This window comes from Ambystoma mexicanum, chromosome 3p, assembly GCF_040938575.1.
Source record: "Ambystoma mexicanum isolate Mex_15411 chromosome 3p, UKY_AmexF1_1, whole genome shotgun sequence".
Classification (NCBI taxonomy): domain Eukaryota; kingdom Metazoa; phylum Chordata; class Amphibia; order Caudata; family Ambystomatidae; genus Ambystoma; species Ambystoma mexicanum.
This window is the reverse complement of record NC_090925.1, coordinates 1074636153-1074657669: the sequence shown is the minus strand read 5'-3', so window position 1 is coordinate 1074657669 and position 21517 is coordinate 1074636153. Positions and strand designations below refer to the sequence as shown.

The window sequence follows — 21517 nt, the reverse complement described above, 5'->3', positions numbered from 1 at the left end:
AGCAAAGAATCCCCCCAAACAGCCTGAAAAATGACGGGGTTACACAAGAAGAGATTGGGAAGATTCCAAGCCACTCACTCCATACATCACAAGATCAGAAGGGCACTATTGATACCCACAACATACCATACGGGACGACGAAGCTCTAGTAGTCAACAACCCAAGAACTAACCTAACAGACTGCTTCAATGAAGAAGCAGTCTTCGCTGATCTTCATCCAATCAACATCAATACAGAAGCACCCAGATTGAACCATCACAAAACAAGGAACAACAACAACAAAACCACACCGAAAAGATCCATTGCAATCTAATCTAATGTTCAAATATGCCACCGAAATCTACAGCCTCCTAAGTGACAGAGGTATCGACATCCTATTTGTAACTGAAACATGGCTAGATGACAATAACAAAACAGAAAGGTGATGGCTGGAAGGTTTTGAATTAATCATAACCACGGGCAAAGCTCTGGGCAACCCTCCAGACCCTCGTTTTTCAGCATGCCAAGCCATTACAGAAGGGGAAAAACCATATGCAAATCAGTCTTGGTCCTACCCCAAAAGGGGCAGTCCAGCCCGAACTGCTAGGTCACATCCCTTCTGCACGAGACCACAAGCATCCCCAGACATGTTTCAGCCTTGTTGGGCGTCATCAGTGAGGAGTAGCTTGGGTCTCTAGGCCCGGCAGACTCGGGACCCACGTCTGGGCATACCCGTCCCACTCGGGGTGACTTTAACAAAACAGAAAGGTGATGGCTGGAAGGTTTTGAATTAATCATAACCACGGGCAAAGCTCTGGGCAACCCTCCAGACCCTCGTTTTTCAGCATGCCAAGCCATTACAGAAGGGGAAAAACCATATGCAAATCAGTCTTGGTCCTACCCCAAAAGGGGCAGTCCAGCCCGAACTGCTAGGTCACATCCCTTCTGCACGAGACCACAAGCATCCCCAGACATGTTTCAGCCTTGTTGGGCGTCATCAGTGAGGAGTAGCTTGGGTCTCTAGGCCCGGCAGACTCGGGACCCACGTCTGGGCATACCCGTCCCACTCGGGGTGACTTTAACAAAACAGAAAGGTGATGGCTGGAAGGTTTTGAATTAATCATAACCACGGGCAAAGCTCTGGGCAACCCTCCAGACCCTCGTTTTTCAGCATGCCAAGCCATTACAGAAGGGGAAAAACCATATGCAAATCAGTCTTGGTCCTACCCCAAAAGGGGCAGTCCAATTACAAGATCACCCTCAACAACTGCCTGCCTTATAACATCAAGTGCTTCCAAGCAAACAAGAAAACCAAAAGAGGTGTTGGACTGGCAATCATCCACAAAGAACACCTGATTATCAAAATGGAAGACCCATTAAACATCGATAAATGTGAATCCTTAATCCTACGCCCATCAGTAAACTCCAAAACAAACCTGAAATTCATATTGACAGAGACCGCCAACCTAAGATGCAACCTTCGTAGACGCCTACACGGAAGCAATCACAAACCTAGCCATCATGCATAATCATCTGGTCGTCCTCTGAGATTTCATCATCTGGTTCGATGATGAAACCACAACCACACAAAAATCGCCAACCAGTCAACTAGCAGCATTGAATTTACAACAAATAGTCAAAGGAGCAACCGACACGGCAGGGCATACACTTGACACAATCTTCGCCAATAAAATTAGCACAGCACCACCAATTCAAATACTCTGGAGAGACCACCTCATAATTCCCTTTATAATTACACTGACCATTCCAATAAACAAGCAACAAGATAAACCACAGATCTGTAAGAAATTGGAGAACCATCAAAAACTCCAAACTAACTTCTGGAACTCAGCAAACCGCAAGCAACAACTATGGAAAAAGCTGACCTGGACAATAAAGTAGCTCTACTCCACAACGATCGGGAAAAAAAGAAAAACTGGAACTAGAATGAGGATCAAAAACGACAGTGGAAAAAAAAGAAATTTCAACAACATATCCGCTCATACAAAAAGTAAATACAAAAAGCAAAAAGGAAATACTACGACAACCAAATCTTCAAAGCACCAAACATCCAAAAAGAACTCTTAAATCATAATGAAATAAAAAAATCCAGCAGGCTGCAACAATATGCCAATACCATTGAAGAAACTATGCAATGACCTAGTAGACCCCTTCAAAAACAAAATCATTACCAGAAAAAAATTGGGGCGGGCAATTTGCGCTCAGATTAATAATCACAAGATGATAAACAATATGCAGAATAACACAGTTCTGTAATGCTTGTAAAGTGGTTTATTCCACACGTCAGTTGAATAGTACAGCCGCCACGTGTTTCGACCTCATGGTCGTTTTCAAGGCTGTGTATCATAGGTTAGAATGGAAAGATGCCAACAAAATATAGCAATAAACCAAAAGACATAATTGATTTCATAATTGCATGGTAACATTACATACAATGTACATTATGCGCAAACAAAGGTGATTTGAAATAAATGTGTGACGAAATCCAAACATACCGCATTTCAGGACGGAGGCGGATGGTTGATTCAATAAGGTGTTCCAAAAGGAAACAAAAGACAAAATATATTTCCAAATTGCATAGATCCAACTACTATGTCACAACACACCTAGTGAATAATAAGACATGCCATCGAGATGTGAGACCCATAAAACCATCCATGGTTAAAACATCTTATGGTGCAGTTAAAGACTTGTAAGAAAATTAAATTGAAAGGAACTTATATGGGCGGCACCATGTGATGAAAACTGTGCCATATGATAAGCATGCTCCTATTACAAGGGCTCACCCTGTTCCGAAAAATCCAATGGTTGAATCTGAAAAAGGTACGACGTCCTTTCATCGCAGGATGTTTTTTCGCTGGGTTTTTAGCCGCAGATTTTTTAGGGGTATGGGGTTAGTAAATTATATATAGGGGTGTGGGTGTTTGGGAATAAATACAAATTAAAGAAAATGGGGGTGTTTGGGTGGGGGATCCCCCAAAAATAATTAAAAATTAGATGGGTTTTTCGTAACACAATTTGCGGGGAAAAAAAACATGAAAAAAACATCCCGCAATGAAATGACATGGAACCCTGAAAAATATGTTCGCAATGTCAGATGAAACCATAAACTCTGATATCAGATGTCAAAGCTGTGGATTCTTGCGAGTGCAAATATATGCTAGAAATCATACCGTAATAGGTTTGATAGAAGAGACATGAAATGGAATAATATGTTGTTCACGCTGATGATTCTTGCTAGGATGCCCGTTACCTACAAGATTTACAAGATTGCCATGAGAATAAGAAATTATTGATTATTACTGGAGATCAATATGTGCTATTGGAAGCAGGTCCTACCTTATAATGGTCTAAGTGCAATATATTTGACAACAGCAGAATCTAATGGTATTAGACTGGTGTTGTCGTACATTCTTCAAAGTTCAGCTGCATGAATGCAATAATCAATCTGGATGCGCCTAAAATTAAAGCATGCATAGGGTGTAGTCCTTAGCACAGGAATCTGTGGGTGCATATTCACCCCAGGCACAAAAAAGAAATTCCCAGAGTGTCAGACATGTGTGATTTCAAAAAAGGATTCAGGGTCCTGGTTCACAGAAACCGTATTACTTATGGTGCGCAAATAATCATGACACATTGATAGAGTGTTCCAAAATTGTAAAAGATGGCTCGATTCGAGATATGCTACAGTCCAGTGGCCGCTTATTATCCATATAAAAGTGCTTAAAGTCCCCAAAGGAAGGTTATTGGATAACAAAATCGTAAAAGACTAACTTGGATTAATATATGCTATAATCCCGTGGCTGCTCATTGAACATGCAGAAATGGGGGCGTGGCCAACTGCGAGGCGATGCAGACGCAAGTCCCTTCGGCTCCCGCTGCCGCATGATACATCCTGGAAAACCAGTTTTCCAAAGGTAGCGGGCGCCCCTCTCTCGCAAGAACAGACATGATAACCTGTTCAGTGGTTATTAACCACTTGAGAGTTCGCAGCCACTGCTTTTACTCACTGTGCCTTTCACAGATGGGAAATATCCATTTGCATATCAGTCTTTGTCCTGCCCAGGGGCAGTCCAGCACCGAAATACAATGGCAACTCCAATCTGAACGAGAGTACCACCAGCAACCCCATACACGTGTTTCACCCTTGTTGGGGATCATCAGTGAGGTGAAGCTGATGCCTCTCTAAGCACAGTGAGAGGGAGACCACGTCTGGTTGCCCCCAGGAGACCTAGGGTTACCAATCCCAGGTTCCTTAAAAAATAGTTTTCCAAAGGTAGCGGGCGCCCCTCTCTCGCAAGAACAGACATGATAACCTGTTCAGTGGTTATTAACCACTTGAGAGTTCGCAGCCACTGCTTTTACTCACTGTGCCTTTCACAGATGGGAAATATCCATTTGCATATCAGTCTTTGTCCTGCCCAGGGGCAGTCCAGCACCGAAATACAATGGCAACTCCAATCTGAACGAGAGTACCACCAGCAACCCCATACACGTGTTTCACCCTTGTTGGGGATCATCAGTGAGGTGAAGCTGATGCCTCTCTAAGCACAGTGAGAGGGAGACCACGTCTGGTTGCCCCCAGGAGACCTAGGGTTACCAATCCCAGGTTCCTTAAAAAATAGTTTTCCAAAGGTAGCGGGCGCCCCTCTCTCGCAAGAACAGACATGATAACCTGTTCAGTGGTTATTAACCACTTGAGAGTTCGCAGCCACTGCTTTTACTCACTGTGCCTTTCACAGATGGGAAATATCCATTTGCATATCAGTCTTTGTCCTGCCCTGGGGCAGTCCAGCACCGAAATACAATGGCAACTCCAATCTGAACGAGAGTACCACCAGCAACCCCATACACGTGTTTCACCCTTGTTGGGGATCATCAGTGAGGTGAAGCTGATGCCTCTCTAACCAGCCTGATATGTGACCGCTAGCCTTGCTCCAAGAGGGCCACAAGAAAGAGGAACACCCGTGGCACAAGTGTGAGAAGTTGTGGTGACTGGGGAGGCGGCTGCGTTGTACCCGCGATTCGAAGTCCGAGGCCCTGAGCGGAGTCCCCGAAACAAAACGGCCGCCGCTGGAGATCCACGGCTCCATCCGGGCTGGTGATGCCCTGCTGAGGGGACTGGAGACCTGACCGTGGCTGGGCCGGGGGCTCGGCGGGGCTGCGCCTACCTCCGGCGCCCTGAAATCCGAACCGATCCAGACCTGAACGTGTCCCCTGCACGGCCTGCTACCCCGGCGGATTGACTGTCCCGGGCACGGCCACACCGCTAGACGGCTGCCGGCACCAGCGTTGGCCACCGCCATTCGGGGCCCACGAGGGGATTGGCGGTGGTCCCGGACGAGCCCGAGTCTGCAGGGGACGCAACCGAGGAGCAACATCGGGTGGGGCAGGGGCGGTGCCCGCTTTGTGACATGCTGCCGGAGACCTCGGGTCGGACCGATCCCTGGAGCGGTGCCGCTCACGTGCTCACTGCCCAGGGGTGCCCGCTGGGGACTGCAACAGCAACGTGTGCGGGTGATTCAGGGCGGCCCACCCACGGCGCCACGACCCCACCGGGGCGGGGTGGACAATTAAGCACAGGCTGGCCTGGGGGGGGTGGTCGAGAGTGACGGAGCACCGCGCCGCCACGGCCCGACACGTTCTCGCTCGCGGCCTGACACTAAGACAGTGGGAGTAAGACCAATAGACCGCCACTGGTAGCAGGACGACTGGGCCACTCTCACCACCCAAGGAATCCCCCCCTCACCCAATACCTTGAAACCATCGATTAAGCATAAACATCCTGAGAACCAGACAAACCTTGTGTTAGTAGGAACACCTGCCAACATAGAGTGCGGTGACTTGGCATCGGAGCCCGCAATCATACGTGAACTAAAAATAAACAGCAAAACCCAACCTCTCACCTCATCATTGAGTCGCGACCGAACCGGGCCGCACTCCGTGAGACCGAGAGACAGGAGCTACGCCACGACATTGCATCTGCCTGACCGGGTTGCAACCATGGGCACAGAAAACATGAAAAAACCTGCCATGCAGAATAGGATTGAACAATATACAGTCACCTCTTCTCAGGCCACCGACCTTCAACTGCATCTATCTGGAGACATGGAACCCGCCGACGCGCTCTCCCTCAAAGATGTCATGGCCGCAATAGCCGACTCATGCTCGTCCATGGAGCAGAAGATTGATCAAATAAGTTTGGATGTGTCCCAAGTTTGGATGTGTCCCTTCTCATACATGACCTGCAGAAACTGTCCGCACGTACTGGAGAAGCGGAACAGCGCATCTCGAATACAGAGGATGGGCTACACAATGTACAACACCAACTCCAGGGAGTCGCAGCCGCACTCAAGACCTTGGAGGCGAGGGTCGAAGAAAGCGAAGGGAGGTCCAGACGTAACAATGTGCGTATACTCGGTATCCCCGAGAAAGAGGAGGGCCCATCTATGGAACTCTTTCTGGATCAACCACTAACAGACCTCTTCGACTCACACTCCTTCTCAAAATTCTTCTCCATAGAGAGAACACTGAATGCCCACGGGAAGGCCGTTGCCTGGCGCTCCTCCGCGCATTGTGATAGCGAGGTTCTTGAACTATCGAGACCGGGACGCACTCTTACAGCTGGCTAGGACCAAGGGCATGGTAACCTTCGATGGGTCCAGGCTGGCCCTTTTGCCCCGATTATACAAAGGAGGTACAGAAGGCGAGGCAATCCTTTGCAAAACTTGAGACAATTGCAATCTCTGGGTGTCAAGTATGGCCTGCTTTTCCCTGTACAATTGAAAATTTATCACAAAGGCACTACGGTTCACTTTGACGACCCGGGTGAAGCATGGCGCTGGGAGGAGCAGCACATTGAGGGGGACTGGTCGGGGCCCTGAAGAAACAGGCAAAGAAACCCAAGAACACCTCCGGAACAACGACCCAGACCTGAGCAACCACCACCCCCTGACCCTCCGGCGCTCGGAAGAGTCAGGGCTCCGCCCTGACCCCCCTCGTGGGCTCAACCTCCTGCCATTAGGCAACCATACCATTGAGGGCACCACAAGGAGCCCTCGGAAGGACACCAAAGGCGTGTCACACACCTACAATGCGGTAAGCGGGGATCCGCTACCCTTGCATCTGGGGTAGCTTATTCACCCCTCCCCCCCATCAGTTCTATAGGGGCTGTTATACGCTGACATCTACTCTTTTTCTCTCCGATTGTCAGCACATGTTTGGGCGACAGGTACTTTGTGTTGGGGTGGAGTATGGGGAGAGAAGGTTTTGTTGGGAAGAGTTCCAGGTTGTTTCAAGACCAGCTTATCCCTGCAACCCCCAAGGGACAGCAGTGTTTCTAGTTAGTTGGGCTTATAGCACGCCCAGGCATCGACTCAACCATCATTTTTTGTTTATTTTACACTACACCACCATGCACCGAGATGATATCCCCGTAGGCCACGCGCCTACCCCTCAAATAATCTTTCAAGATGACACCTGACCATTCTCAAATGCCACTTATTGCACATCCCAAGTCCCTTAAGATCCTGACCTGGAATGTTAACGGGATGGGCTCCGCAATCAAGAGACGTCTGATTAAGCAACTACTCTCTAGACACTCCCCCGATGTGGCCCTGATTACCGAAACTCACTTAGCGGGATCGCACTGCAATTTCTTTCAGCGGACCAATTATAGGATAGCTTTCCACATGGGATCCAGGGGCACCCTCATTCTCATACACAAACGCGTCCCGTTCGCACTACAGGAACAGGAGCAGGACCCCCGGGGTCGCTATGTGTTGGTCCTGGGTACACTCTGGGGGGAAACATATGGGTTTGTCTCAATCTACTCCCCACCGGGACTGGGGCAGGTGCTTTTAGAAGAACTGACCACCCTTATGGGGAAACAACAACCCGATAAATGGTTCCTGGGAGGCGACTTTAATGATGTCATGTGTAACTCCATGGACCGCTCCCATCTTAGACAGCGTAACCAGACTGTCCCCACGAGGCTTTCCGGCTTTGTATCTGCCCTGGGTCTCTGTGATGTGATGTGTGGCAGGAACTCCACCCCGAAACCAGGGGCTACTCATTCCATTCAGGTGTCCACGGCTCACTCTCTAGGCTCGATTATCTATTCATCCCGCACACAGATCTTTTCAGGACACTTTTGGTGGAATTACTTCCCCGGGGAATCTCGGATCATCACCCCTGATGGTGGAATCACACCTACCAGGGCCACAGTTACTACCTGAACTGCCCAGAATTGGTGGACCGCCTCACAGAGGTCTCCACCGAGTACTTCGACATTAACGATACAGGCGAAAACGACCCGGTGGTGATCTGGGAGGCTTACAAGACAGTGTTACGGGGGGAAATTATCTCCTGGACGGCGAGTAGGAGGAGGGAGAGGCTCCGGAAAATAAACGAGATCGAAGCCGAGGTAACCCATTGGGAAAATGCACACACCCTCAATCCAGCCCCCCAGACCCACATATCCCTTAAACGAGCCACCGAACTCATGCTGGATAACACCAAGCAGGCCCATTGGGAATCCAGAGCCAGGATATATGAACTGGGGGACAAGGCAGGGAAAATGCTGGCGTGGATAGAGAAGAGGGATGAGGGACAGCGCTGCGTTTGGGAAATCATCACACCGCAGGGGGAGAGATGCCGATCGGACGCTGAGATAGCGGAGGCATTCGCCCAATTTTATGCTGCGCTGTATCGGGCCTCATCGGTGTCGCTTGACCCAACCCTTCTTGACGACATAGCAATCCCTACCCTCTCGGAACAACAGCTAGAGCTGCTGGACGCCAACATCTCCGAAGCTGAAATAGCAGATGCACTGGCACAATTGCAACCGGGGAAAACTCCGGGCCCCAATGGGTTCCCGGCCGAAATCTAGCAGAAACTAGGGAGTAGTAACATAGCCCCCCACCTCCTGCATCGGATGCTGCGGACATCCAGGGAACAAGGTTCCCTTCCACATGACCTGTGCAAGGCCACCATTGTGGTCATCTCCAAACCGGATAAACCACAGGAGAAATGTGCCTCATATAGGCCAATCTCGTTAATTAACGGGGAAGCAAAGGTCCTGGCTAAACTTCTGGCCAACCAGCTCCAGCAAGTAGTCAACACTTTGATACATCCAGATCAATGTGGCTTCATGCCACATAAATCAACCCGAATGAATCTGCGCCGACTCCATCTGGTGCTAGACCGTGCCCCTATTCTGGACACCCCATTAGCCCTTTTAGCAATTGATTTTGAAAAGGTGTTCGATTCAATCAGATGGGATAGCCTCTGGCAAGTCAAAGGACCACATGGGGTTTGGAGAGGGCTTTCTGGGATGGGTAAAATTGCTTTATACAAACATCCAAGCAGAGGTCAGGGTGAACGGGTGAACTTCCCAATCCTTTCCCCTGGGCAGAGGCACAAGACAAGGGTGCCCCCTGTCCCCCCTCCTCTTTGCCCTCGCGATTGAAACGCTGGCTTTGTGGCTTCGCCAGTGCAGGAAGTGGTCGGGTTTCAGATGGCCCGAGGGGCATGAGGATCGTACTTCCCTGTACGCCGACGACCTCCTGTTGTACCTGGCCGACCCGGTTCGGATCTGTCCCATAGTGACCCAGATGCTCGTTAGTTACGGGGAATTTAGCGGACTGCGAATCAACTGGAAGAAGTCAATTCTCTTCACGGTGAAGGGAGGGGAGCAGGCCAGCCCACCGAGCTGCCCGTATTGGATTGAAAGGCAGGGCTTCAAATACTTGGGAATTTGGATTACCACTAATCTAACCAAATATGCGATGTATAACCTCCAACCAATCATAGAAAGGTTTGTTAATGACGTTCGTCACTGGAAGCTCCTTCCTCTGACTCTCATGGGGAGAGCCGCACTTTTTAAGATGATGGCACTCCCTAGATTCCTTTACGTCCTGCAGAATGCCCACTTATGATCCCTACCTCTGAGTTTACCCAAGTAGACAGCCTTCTCAGGGAATTTATCTGGGGGGGGGGGGGGGGAAGCAGTCACGTATTGCGTTGAGCACTTTGCAGAAATCGGTCTGGGAGGGTGGGATAGGGGTACCCCGCCTCCAGACCTACTACTGGGCCTCACAGCTCGCGATGGTCAACGACCTGATCCACGGGGACCGGGCACTGCCCCACATCAGAGCCAAATTGGATGACATGCAGGGCTTTGACCCGCTACAGATATTATATCAATCCCCACAACGGCCCCCTCGGCAGACACCTACGACCCACATCACCACACTTGGCGACAGGCACAAGTGTTTCTTGGGTGGGGAAATAAGATAACCGCAGCACAGCCTCTATGGCAAAATGGTAACCTGAGGGAAATTGAGAAGCTTGAACCATGGCCAAGCTGGGTAATAGCGGGAATTTTGAGGGTGGATGATACCCTGAGGGACGGGAAACTAGCTTTGTTCGAGGACATGCAGTGTAAATTCCAGCTGCCTACCACAGAACGATATCACTTTATGCAGTTATCCCACGCCCTGAGAGTCCACATATCTCCAGAGGACACGGTCCCCGACTACAAACCGATAGAGCGAAATATGTTCCCCGACTACATCCCCACCAAATGCACATCCATCCTTTACAACGCCATTACATCCTTTGCTACCCCAGAGCTATGGAGATTAAAAGGTAAATGGGAGAGAGATGTAGGGGAGCTAGATCCAGAGGACTGGATCCAGGTTCTTATGCATCCACGGGAGGTGGCCATCTCCTCTAGGCTCAGGCGAGTGCAACTTAAAGTCCTGCATAGAATATACTAACCTAGAACTACTTTATATGGCTGGAAGAGGGCTACGAACTCGAAAATTTTCCGATGTGGCGACGAGGAGGGTACCTTCTTCCACACTCTGTGGCTATGCCCCCGGATCCGTACCTTTCGGAATGCTTGCTGTACAAAGCTCTCCAGGGTGCTCACTTGCGCCATTGAACTGAACCTGAGGGTCCTGATCCTCGGTGTGCCGGACCAGTCTGACTTTAATAAATGGGACAAGCTGCTGCTGAATACTGCGACGGCCCTAATGAAGTGTAACATCGCACAAAAATGGGGAGTGCCAGACCCTCCCCCCAACACTGGAACAGTGGATTTTGGATATGGACTCATGTGCTATGATGGAACACCGAATCTATGGCACAAGAGGCTGCCCAACCAAAGCAGTTAAAATATGGGGGAAATGGGACGAGTCTGGGCCCTGTGGCCAAGGTCAGCGATGATTACTGCACGTACAGATGGAGAGTGGGCCGGAGGAAGAACTCTTGGTGTTTTGTAACGCAAATAATATTATGTTGATTTAAGATGTGGACGCTGTCCTGAAGTGCTTTTGTTTGTGGTTTTTGTTCTTTTGTTCTGTGGCTGTCTTGCTTCAGTCATGAAAAATAATAAAATGTTTTATTAAAAAACATGCAGAAATGCTTGTATTCACAAAAAATGTGGTTAAATGTTGTGCCATATCAACTATTTCCCTCTACATGAGGTCACCAGAAACTTAATCCGCGAAAGGTTAAGGAAAAGCTTGATTATAGAGATGTCAAGGTCCCTTAACCTTGTAGTAGTGTTGGTATGAGCAGTCCCGGGTTAAATCCCCTGCACGTATTAGCAGAACTCATGCGCCAACTGAACACCGTAGATAAGGCAAGAAGGCTGCTTCGTCGCGGCCGATGACATGAAACGTGATGACGTCATGCATACCGCAACACATGATGTCATAGGTAAACAATAATACTAGACGCATAGACGTCACTTACGAGTGGCATCCCCTTAATGGTTAGTCTGAAATGCATTCACAGGTTAGGTGAAATATTCCATTCAATTTAGGATTGTCTTAATTCAATTGAAATCATCCAGGTAACCGATTACCTGGGAAAATTAACAAACGCTTATTGAAAGCCAGAGATAGACAAAAGTAGATGAAGACCCAGTGAATAAAACGCCCTAAAAAGTCAAATCACAATTGATATTTAAAAAATAAAAAAAAAATAAAAAAAAAAAAAAAAAGGGTTCCTCAATAGATTAGAAAACATTATTAAACTGAATATGGACAGGAGACCACTGGACTAGATTAATTGCATTGTGCGGTCTGAATCCAAATTCAAAGCAAAGACATATATTGATACTGAGTCACAAGTGGATGACCCACAGAGACCAATTCTAGACATAGCCATATTGGCATCCTATAAGTGGATCTTTATCAAGGATTTTGGAATAGAGCAACCTCCATAGGTACATTTGTTAGGCACATTTCTATGGCATGTCAGACTTCACTCAATAGTATCGTGATAACATATCAAAAAACACCATGTCAAACGGATGTATAATTTACAGAAAGACATTCATCTCATGGTCACTGTTGAGACCTTTGATGGTGCTTCTCAGGGAGCAAATGAGTATGCATTCAGCCGGTCTTAATTTAAGTTGGATGTCCCCTCCTTGTCTTTCCCCCCTTTAATTCTCATGAGTCCAATGAATCTCAAATCATCCTTATTGGCTAACTGGTGTTCCTCTTGCCAGTGTGTAGCAAGAGGCTGTTTAAGGTCTGGATGTTTGAGGCTTGCCAGGTGCTCTGTGATCCGTACTCTCAATTCCCTGATTGTGCTGCCCACATACAGCTTTCCACACACACACAAATTATGGCATACACAACCAGACGGGTTCTGCAATTAATAAAATCCAAACATTTTACAGTTACACCATGCATATAAGTAAATGATCGACAGTTATCATATGCATACCTGCAAAAATTACAATTGCCACATTTAAAAAAACCTCTTGGACTGTTAAACCAGCTGGCACACCTGGTTTAGTACATTTAAGAAATGATGGACTGCCTTGGTGTTTAATAGGTAGGGCTTTAGTGAATGTGAATTTCGGTTTATCTGCAATATACGGTAACAGATCTTTGTCAAGTTTGAGGAGATGCCAATGTTTCAAGCTTTGTACAGATCCCAGTGGGTGATCTGTGGTGTGCGGGTATTTGCTGCCGTTCTTGAACTTTATACATACTCAATCTCGAGGGGGGTAAATAGAGCATAGGAACTTAGATCGATCCCACTAATTCTAATACAAAATCATTACCATCTAACAATAAAAAACAAACATTGCGATCAGACTACGGAACCCACCTACCCTTACGACGAATGCCCGAACAGACTCCAAAGCTTCCCCGAAATATCAGTGGAGACTTTTGTCAAACTGGTAAATCAAAGCAACAAAACAGGTTCTCCTGCAAATCCCTGCCCCACGGACATATACAAATCAATCCTCAAACAAGCAACACCCATAGAATATCACAGGAATGTCTTCAACCTTTCAATCTGAACAGGGAAGGTGCCACAATCCTTCAAACCAGCGTACATCAGGCCGCTAATCAAAGATACAGCAGTAAATGTAGACAACCTATTCAATTACAGACCCATCTCCAACATCCCGTATCCAGCTAAACTGCCCGAAAAGTACATATACAAAAACTACCCAAGAATTCAATAAGAACACTGCTTACTAGACCAGGCACAAGTAGGTTTCAGACCAATGAGAGGAACAGAATCAGCAGTATGGGATGACCTAAACGCAAACACAGACAGACAACAGTATTGCCTTGATACTTCTAGACCTCTCTGCGGCATGCGACACAGTTAACCTCATCACGAGATTGGAAGGACTGGGAATTATTGACAGTGCCCTTCTGTGGATCAAATCCTTCATAACAAACAGAAAAGGGACTATATGGATGAAACCTTTCAAATCCAACCCAAGAGAATCCACATGCAGAGTACCACAAGGATCATCCTTCAACATCTTCCTATCTCAACTAATCATGTTCATCAGGAGACATGGCCTCACTTGCTACAACTACGCTCATGATATACAAATAGTCTACAAAATACAAGGCACTCAACAAGAAAACACAACATTAGAGAACTGGCTTCAAGATATATGTAACTGGATGAACTTGAACTACCTCAAACTCAGCCAAGGCAAAAGAGAAATGATGCTTGGCCAAGCGAACTTAGTACAACCCCAGCCCAATCGTCGACTGTAAAAAAAACTGTGTCTTGATGGAGAGCCACAAGTAAACGATCTACTCAAGAAATGCTTCTTTCTCCTGTGAGCGGTAAAAAGGATCCTACCATTCGTCAACAAAACATTTACTGTCATCGCTCTTGTCATGTCCAGAGTAGATTACGCCAATAGCCTGTACCTGGGTATGCCTGAATGACTTGTAAAAAAACTACAAAGCATACAAGTGTGGTGGCCAGATTGCTTGTCAAACTACTACCCCAAAGAGAAAACATCACACCAGCACTAAAAACACTTCTTGGCTACCAATAAAACAGAAAATCAAATTCAAATCAATGTGCATCACTCACAGAACAATCGGCAACCAACACGCAGAGTTCCTCAGAGACATATTAAGCCTACATCACCCAACCAGGACACTCAGATCAAGCAACGACATCCGCTTGAATCGAAACCCTACAACAAAAGAAAACTGAGGATCTTCTTTCTCTCAGCTCGCACCAAAAACTTGGAATGACTTACCAAAGAAAATACGTAACACAAGAAATCACCTACTATTCAGAAAACTCCTCAAATCCTGGCTCTTCACTGCATAACTAGAAGAACGCCCACAGAGGCATATACATAGCTGAAATGATGATGAGTGAAGAAACCGATCCCGCTAAGCAACCTACTACAAACAGAATCTAAGAAAGACATTCTATGACGTACCAAACTCACCAACTGACAGATAGTTAAGACAGGACAAAACTAAAGATTGAATACACAGCTAGACCAGGACGGAAGGACAAAGGCGATTTATCAATAGCACCCTGGCCTCCAAATTACACACAAGCACAGAACACCGATGGAATAGATAGCAAGGGAGTAGGAGACTGCTAATCAACAGCCCCAATACCAGAGGGGGCATTAGACACACCCCGTCCCATTTGACTAAGTTCAAAAACAACACAGCCGGGAACGCGCCACGCCGCCAATCACAACAATTAGATGGACAAGAAAGGAAAGTGGCAATTAAGCTTACCTACAGGAATGCTAGAAAAATAGAAGATCTGCAAGGACTAGGATATATTACCTACTAATCCAAGTTCAAATCTCTGCATACCTAATTCACCCAAAAAACCACACAACCATTTCTCACACAGCAAACCGCACGCACTTCACCACACTGCAACAACAACAAACACATAAACCGCACCAACAGCGCACGAGGTCTTGCATCGGTCCGATACTCACACCAAAGCTCTGCACACAGTGAAAAACAAACTGAATCTGCCAACAGCACACCACTTCTTGCACTTTCCTACTCCCTCTTCACCCAACTAACAAAACCCGCCCGCCTTTTGTTTTACAGATCCGCCTGAGTGCCTGGGGACCAATTCCGTTGGCGACGCTGCACAGTATAAATACCATTAACATCCTAAATATGGGGCGGAACGAGCCAGGCTAATGGCGGTGGAAGTTCCCTAGCCACATCATTAAGGATGGAATCCTATGTGAGGACAAAGAATATAATCTTGGATTACTTTGCACTTAACTTAACAGAGGTTGTATGCGACCAGGTGGTGTGGGACGCGTTTATGGCTACATTGAAGGGTGACCTCATTGCGATGAAGTGCCAGAGGGAAAAACAACTAGGTCTCTTAGAGGAATTGGAAGCTAAACTTAAAACAAATAAGGTCTCAAATGGAAAATGACGCAGGTAGTATGCTGCAAAGGAAATATCGGCTAATTAGGGGGCAATTATATGTATTGCATACTAGAGCTGCAGAGCGTTCATTGCTCTATCTCCAACAGAGCTATTATGTCAAATCCAATAAGGCGGATCACCTGTTAGCGAGGTTGATTAGGAAAAAATAAACTTCGAGGACAACCCTAAAAATGAAGGCAGGGGGGGGGCAAGAAAGCACTGCTCTACCAGACATCATTTTCAGTCTTCACTGAATTATTTTCATTCCTGTAAACATCAGATTCCCTTGAGGAGAGAGCTCAAAGGGAATACATATCCCGGTGCCCTCTCCCCAAGATCACTCCTCAAGAATGGGAAGAGCTTGAGGGAGACATAACTCCTGAAGAACTAAGGGCGGCTATAGCTGCCCTGCTATCAGGAAAGGCCCTGGGGCGGCTTTCCAGTGTTTCTACAAAACCTTTAGCGAGGCACTGATACTGCGCTTAGTCCAGATCTTCAACTCTTTTGCGGAGGGTCAGGGGGTGGGTGTATCAACCCGACAATGGGAGAAGCCAAAGTTGTGCTGCAGCCAAAGCCTGGTAAGGATGTCACTATGCGTTTTGTACCAGCCTATTGTCTCGATTATTCGAAACACAAAGATCTACACCAAGGGTCTGGCGCCACACCTGGATAATCTCCTCCCCAAACTGACTGATCCCGACCAGTCGGGATTTATTAGGCATAAGCAGACCTCGGATAACTTTCGGCAGGTCTGTCATTTGATTGAAAAAATAAATAAATCTAGAACCCCTGCACTTATACTAGCGTTGGATGCCGAGAAGGGATTCAACCGGGTCAAATGGCCATTCCTCTTCCATACCATGGTGGTTATGGGATTCAGTTCTAAATTCCTTTCAATGGTAAGAGCAAGCTACCAAACTCCCTCCTTGCGCCTGGCAATCAACAGGCAACTTTCCCAGAGGATCACAGTCTCACGAGGCACTAAGCAGGGTTGCCCGCTCTCCCCACTCTTACACGCCATCGACCTCGAGCCGATCCTGGCCAGCATTAGGGCCTCGCCGGATTTAGGGGGATTCCCTTTGGGAGTGAGGAGCATAGAGTCGCAGCGTTTGCAGACAGCATGCTCCTTTTGATCACAGAACCAGAAACCTCATTCCCAGGATCTCGCTGGAGGTGGCAGGGTTCAAAATAAATGGCCACAAGTCAGGGTTATTAAACTTGTCCGCCCCTCAGAAAAGGTTCAGTAATTGCAGGATATAGCACCCTATAGATCGGCGGAAACCAGCATTAGTTATTTGGGGGTCCAGATTACTGGTTCTCTGGGTGCTCTGTACCGCTCTGTACTGTGCAGACTACCCGCCATTAGCAGAACAGCTGCACCTGCTGCTGGCGGAATGGGTGCCCTTTTCAATATCCTGGATGGAGAGGATAAATCCCTTTAAAATGGTGATTTTGCCAACAATCCTGTACTATTAAATGGCCCTGCCAGTGGGGTATCCCCATGGTTTCTTCAGGACCCTTCAAAAACATGTGGGGTCATACATTTGTAACTGCAAGAGACCCAGGGTAGCTATGCAGATGCTAATATCTCCCAGAAGCAAGGGAAGGCTATGAGCGCCACACTCTGCCTCCATTTCCTTGCGGCTCGAATTAAAGTGGTCCGGGATTGGTTCAGGGGCGATCGTGGGAAGGTCTGGTGACGAATTGACAAAGCAGTGGTGGGCTTGCCGCTGGACGAGGTGTTGTGGCGACCCAAGGGGGACTAGACCTGCAAACATGTACCGTAGCAGGATAGCGGACGTGGGGGGGCCAAACTCATGGGATGAGCTGCTGCGGAGCGTGAACTTGACCACCTTATCTCCCCACTGATGTTGCGGTTTAGGAATACCCAGTTCACACCAGGTATGGAAATGGGTGCTTTCAATGGGTGGGAGGCGGCAGGGTGCCGCAAACTATGTGAAATGTTCTCGGGTCAGGACATTAAATCCTTTGTACAGTGCAAGAAGGATTTCGGGCTAGATGAGGGGGAAGAGGTATTGCTACTCTCAAATGAGGCACTGGCTTACGAACCCAATGGTCATGTCAGTGACCACCAAGGATCTCACTCCCTTTGAACAGTTCGTAACTATAGACACAGGGACAGGCATTTGGTAGGAGCATTATATGAGATTATAGCGGAAGGGGCAAGGAGCCAGGCATGTCACTATATGAAGCAGTGGGAAACTGCAGTGGAGCAGCCGCTGGAGGGGGAACTTTGGACTCAGTCACAGGCAGATAACCCCAAGCTCACGCAGGCCATCCAGATTCAGAAGATGTGGGTTAAGATAATGGCCCAATGGCATCTCACCCCAGAAAAAAAACAAATTCTAACCAACTGTGTTAGCGCTCTGCTGGAGGGGATGTGCGGAACTGGGAATCTGGTGGTAATGGCCAGTCATACAGCCTTATTGGGACATGATCCCTGTAGCAATTAATTGTATTTTTGGGAGTCAGAGGCCGGACAACATAGGGATGGCCATCCTGGAAATGGGCGGGGTTCTGGAAAATCTACCTTTGAAAGCTCATAGAAAGACATATGCCATCCAGATAGTGGCAGCACACAAATGGAAACAAATAGTTGCCCCCACAGAACACGAATGGGTTAGTAAAATCTGGAACATTGTGGCATTGGAGTGGGAGACCTAGTCGAATCAAGGGGATCACCAAAGGTTTCTATTGGACTGGGAGCATCACCAGCATCACCTTTCGCGGGTACATGGTGCCTAAGGAAAATAAGATTGCTGGGGCTGGTGAGAGTACTCCCTCCACTTGAGGAGGTTGTCTTACCTGGAAGCTGGGAGGTGATGTGGCTGACGTCTCTAGGGGTGGTAAGGCCCATCGGGTGTGGGGGGTTCTCAAACAGTGCAAGAGACTGTACACTGGCTGGTAAGAGAGCTGTCCACTCACAGGAACCTGGGAGCCATCTACAGAGTTTGTGAACTTGGGGGTGGGAGGGGGAGGAACAGGACTGGGTGCGTTGTTGGTTTAATGTGTTTGGATATAGGGAGGAGAGAAAGGGGGTGGGGTTACATGTGTTTTTACTGTTAAATGCCAATAAAATACATTTAAAAAGAAATGGTGCATTGTTACTGTGCTGCCTGCCCTCACCAGCCAAAATCAGCTCCCTGGCCCAGCACAAACACACACATTCTTAGACTCATTCACACACAGCATTCACTCACTCATTGCATGAGAGGATCAGACATATCCTTCCCATACATTTCATATCCCGCTGCACCTGTTCCAAATAGGCACAGGGAAGAAAAAAAAATGTCCCTTTGTGCTTTGAAAAGTGCACCTCTTTTGAAAATCGGGATTTACTGAAATGCCCAGAACCCACTTTCCAACCTCCCGCCTTGCGCAGTTGTGCATTTGGTAGGAAAAGAGCGCCTAAGGTGCACAAATATGATGCACACATTTAATTGTCCTTTGTGCACAGTTCACCACCTTTTTGGCACAAGTGAAGGAGCATCCCATCAGTTGCATCAAACACGTTTTAAAAATCGTGGCACAATGGTTTATACATACTGATCCCTTGTTTACGCTGTACGTTCATTTCAGAGAGCGTGGTTAGAGGTGTCAGATGGGGGTTAGAAATGGGAAAGGACACACGAGAAGGAAAGGGTGCATGGGGTTTTTATTGTTTCTGCAGTTAATGACCTCAGATTTGCTCATGACCAAGTATTGTGTTAAATGACATCAGCTCCAGAGCAGATACTGTGCCTGGAATAGTTAGCTCCAGAGTACGTATCAGTCAGGTTTTATGTCATATGTAACGGATTAGCAGATACAGTATCAAACGTCATTAGTTCCAGGGTAGGTGCTGTGTCTGGAATCGGTATCCCTGAACCGGTACTTTGTGATGATTTGCACCAGGGCAGGTATTGTCAGGTGTAGCTGATGAGCAGGTACATGATGTATCGGAAGACATTAGCTCCAGAGCATGTATTGCGTCTGCACTCGTTCGCTCCAACCCGCGAGAGAAGGTATTGTCTGCTGATATTCATCGGGGTGTTGTCTGCAGCCATTAGACTTAGAACAGACACCGTGCCTGCAGTTATTAGCCACAGAAGGGTCAGTAGACCGAATCTGCAGTCATTAGCCCTGGGGAATCATTACTCAGAGTAGGCAGTGAAACTGGAGACAACACGAGTCTGTAATCAATAGACGGCGCAGGTATTTATATAGGTCACTTGCAACAGACCACGGTCTGTGTAGTAACCGTCTGCGAGCATTGCAGAGACCGAACTGTACCGTAAATGAGCTTCGGAGCAGCCACTATGCCTATAATACCAACAACAGGCTGCCCTGTGTAATTTCAAAACTAGATGTTCAGAAATTCACGTACTTCCCATTTTTCATTTCAACATATGACAAGTACAATACAGCACATTACAGTTTCAGTCTCTTACTTAAACGTGCATGTCCAGAGGTTGCAAAGGGGCTCCTCTTATCAATATAACAACAAAGGGGTGAGAACGACCTAAGTTAATCGATGCTAAAAGAAATGCATATATAATTTACTACAACAGCTGGATCGCATTCACTCACCTGGTGCTGCCTGGAAACTGAAGAGGAGCCTTTGGTAAAAGGAGGCCTTATGTTGCTTTCATTATCAATTGAAACACACATTTAAAGTCCCTATGACACCCGATAGCATTGTGGGTTTGTTTTAAAGTTGGCCGACACTTTCAACAATGCCTTTCGCCATCACGACGTTCCGCACGTATTTCCAGTCGACTTGACGTTTCCTCGTAGCACGTCTACGTGTTTAGGAAGAGAATCATGGAGGAAGGAGTACTCTATGCCATACACCTATGTATTTTTTATTTACAAGGCGCTTATACATCTCGGAAATGTTTCGAAGCGCCATGTATATTGTATATGTAGGTGCCGGTGCGTTTGTTTTTCCTATTTTGATTGCGGTAAAAGCGTGTTTTCTTGTCTGGTAAGTATTATCCCGGGCCTCCAAATGGCAGTGGATTTTTTTCTGTAATCACGGGTTTACATCACGGCCTTTCTACAATACTGTACAGTATATACGCCATATTTCTTCACCTTTATCTGCGCAACACGACTTTTTCTGTTTGAACAGCAATGCACTTACCCAGATGGAAATAAAGACCCATGTCCATCCCATTTTTACCACAGCCCCATGCTTTCTTCTTTTTGTGCACTGCTGCACAGGCTCATGTGACATGCGTGCCTCTGGTGCTGCTGAGCCCTCCTGCGCCCGGGGGTGATATATATATGCCGCCAGCGCAGCGGGGGATGGGTGCAGTGGCAGCCCAGGGTATTGGATTAAGAGTACCGGCCACGCCGGCGGGGTGCGGTAGCACTACGGCCATACCTGCCTAGTCCGACTCAGGGTTTTCAAGCTCTTCTTTAAGCAGAAGAGCGTGGAATCTCTGGGATTTCTGCCATCTGCTGGAAAGCTGGTTCTAGCCTGAGATTGCTCAGGGACACCCCCAGTGCGCACACATTTGGGTGCGATGTGTCTGGGCAGCATGTTGTTGACCCTATTGCGTGTGGTGTGTGTGCCTGCCAGTTGAATAATCTTGGGTCCATGCACCCGTTTTCCTGGCACACCTGTCAGCCTGCCATGGCAGGCGTTGACCATGCCATGAGTTCTGCCAGCCACAGGGCCACTTGATCTTTTTCTATTGTGTTTTCAGAAGTCATGCTGCCAGGCCCGGCTGAAAATGTGCAGAGGGCCATTTCAACATGATATGCTTCAAGTTTGGGTTTTTTATTTG

General features: G+C 47.5%; 1 protein-coding gene across 1 annotated transcript in view; it reads right to left on the bottom strand.

The window, feature by feature from the left end:
- SFXN1 (sideroflexin 1) overlaps window positions 1-20403 on the bottom strand; it is a 240733-nt gene extending 220330 nt beyond the window's left edge. Inside the window, exon 1 of the mRNA XM_069652426.1 lies at window positions 20313-20403. The gene's annotated coding sequence lies outside the window, so the exon portion shown is untranslated. The remainder of the gene's footprint in view (window positions 1-20312) is intronic.
- Window positions 20404-21517: the final 1114 nt, after the last annotated feature.